Here is a 2,748-nt window from a genome sequence, read left to right as displayed (position 1 = left end):
GTTTTCTCTCTGAAACGGTTACATTCATCGTCTGCAAAGATATGTCGCTTGCCGCGGTATGTGGAGACACTAAAAGCAACATAGTATAACACAAAGGCACATTCTAAGAAGATGTAATCGCCAATAAGAAGTAGTACTATTCAAGTTTTAGTTATCGGTTATTCACTTATTTGCCGCCTTTGGTACATTGGGCATGACCGACGACCTAAAGATTTTGCATGAAACGACGTCTGGAAACCACATTGCACGGGGGAATGTGGAAACTGTTCATATGTACTAAAAACTAGAGGCAACCGCCCGTTTTCGTCATTTGCTACCGAATCTATTTTATTGCAACATCTTCACATTGGCCGCTTTTCTCTCTGAAACAGTTACATTTATCATCTGCAAAATTATGACGTGTTTTCCGGTATGCGGAGAAAACTGAAAACATCAAATTAGAACACAAAAAAAGCTTCTAAAAAGATGTAATCGAAAGTAGCAAGCAGAACTATACTATTGACTTATTTGCCACTTTGGTGCATTGGGCATGAGCTAGGACCTTAAGATTTTGCATAATATTACTTCCGTACGCCACGTTGCACGCGAGAATGTGGAAAGTGTTCATATGTAGTCAAAACGTCATAAATCCGACCGCTTTCGTCATTTGCTATCGAATCGAATTAATTGCCAGATCTTCACATTGGCCGCTTTTCTCTCTGAAATGGTTACATTTGCTGTCTGGAAATCTATGTCACGTGTTGCAATATGCGGAAAAACTGAAAACATTATATTAGAACACAGAAAAAGCTTCTAAGAAGGTGTAATAGCCAGTAAGAAGCAGTACTATTCAAGTTTTAGTTATCGGTTATTCCCTTATTTGCCGGCTTTGGTGCATTGGACAATAGCTAGTACCTTACGATTTTGCATAAAAGGACGTCTGTACGCCAGAATACAGCATTTTCAGTTGTCAAACGACTTCTAAAACCGAACTGTTCATTTGACAGCAAATTGTGTGATATAAAATGATCGATTAACCTTACATGCACAGCCTTTTCGGTAACTTTTGCAAACACTGATGGCATGGAAGTAGGTCTAAAATTATCTACCTTATCCCTTTCTCCCTTTTCATAAAGCGGCTTTACTGCTGAGTTCTTTAATCGCTCAGGAAACTGACCAATTCTAAAGGAAAAATTGCAAATATGGCTAAATACAGGGCTAACATGTGCAGCACAGTACTTAAATATTCTGCTAGGCACTCCATCATATCCATGAGAGTCCTTAGTCTTCAGTGATATAGTTATTGACTCAATCTCTCTCTTGTTTGTATCACAGAGGAGTATTTCAGACGTCAATCTCAGAAAAGTATTTGCTAAGAAATTTGTATGATTTCCTGTTGAAACTAAATTTTTATTTAGCTTGATTGTGACTACTTCTAACATTTTGATATAATTTGCGCTATGTTCTACATGACATCATTATCCCACTAGTCAGCCAACTGTGCTGTCTATTACTGCTAGTACCCCATTCAGAATGTTCTAATGGAAAACAACTCTCAAAGAGCATGAGAAATGTGCCATGGAAAGCATTGTATTTATCATCTGTATTATTGGCACTATAAACATCTTGCCACTCTTGTTCCTTGACAAGTTTTAAAAAACACTCTATTGCTGTTGGATTGACCTTCCTACGTTCTTTGTAACTAAATATGACATTGGGTTGAGTAAAAAAACCTTTTAGTGTTAAAATTTGTGCATTATGGTCTGAAAGGCCATTCCCTTTTTTACTAACAGGATGCCCATCTAGTATTGAAGAACGAATAAAAATATTGTCTATGACTGTGCTACTATTCACCTGCATCCTAGTTTGAAAAAAAAAAAAAAACCACAGTTGGCATCAGATCATATGAATTTAGGAGATCTACCAACATCATTTTTCTTGGGACCGAGCGAGGTGGCGCAGTGGTTAAGGCACTGGACTCACATTCGGGAGGACGACGGTTCAGTCCCGCGTTCAGCCATCTTGATTCAGGTTTTCCGTGATTTCCCTAAATCACTCCCGGCAAATTCTGGGTTAGTTCCTCTCAAAGGGCATGGCCGACTTCCTTCCCCATCCTTCCCTAATCCGATGAGACCAATGACATCGCTGTCTGGTCTCCTTCCCCAAACAACCCAACCCCCCTTTTTCTTGCACAATCATATACAAAATTAATATTGAAGTCCCCACATATAACTACTTTCTGGTACTTCCTACAAAGTGAATCAAGAACCCTCTTTAGCTTAAGCAAAAATGCTCTGAAGTTGGAGTTAGAGGCCATATAAACACCAGCAATTAGAAGTTGAGTTTCACTAAATTCAACAAATGCTGCACAACTTTCAAATATCTGTTCAGTGCAGTGTCGTGATAAGTCTATGGACTCAAATAACATACTGTTTTTTATGTACGGAGACACCTCCCCACCCCGCAAGGAACTCCTTGAGAAACAGCCAGCTAATATGTAACCTGGTAACGGAAGCCTATAAATTATCAATTTATTGAAGTGGTGCTCTGATATACAAATAATTTCAGCGTTAACATCTGTTAGCAGTTCACTATCTTTATCTCTAATAACTCTTATATTCTGATGAAATATGCCGATTCCTTCTCTACTTGGAAACATTACATCCTCTGGAGGAGAGCCCTTAGAGGCACGCCGGCCGCGGTGGTCTTGCGGTTCTAGGCGCTCAGTTCGGAACCGCGCGACTGCTACGGTCGCAGGTTCGAATCCTG

The sequence above is a fragment of the Schistocerca gregaria genome, unplaced genomic scaffold (assembly GCF_023897955.1).
Source record: "Schistocerca gregaria isolate iqSchGreg1 unplaced genomic scaffold, iqSchGreg1.2 ptg000247l, whole genome shotgun sequence".
NCBI classification, from domain to species: domain Eukaryota; kingdom Metazoa; phylum Arthropoda; class Insecta; order Orthoptera; family Acrididae; genus Schistocerca; species Schistocerca gregaria.
Note: the sequence above shows the minus strand (reverse complement) of the source record.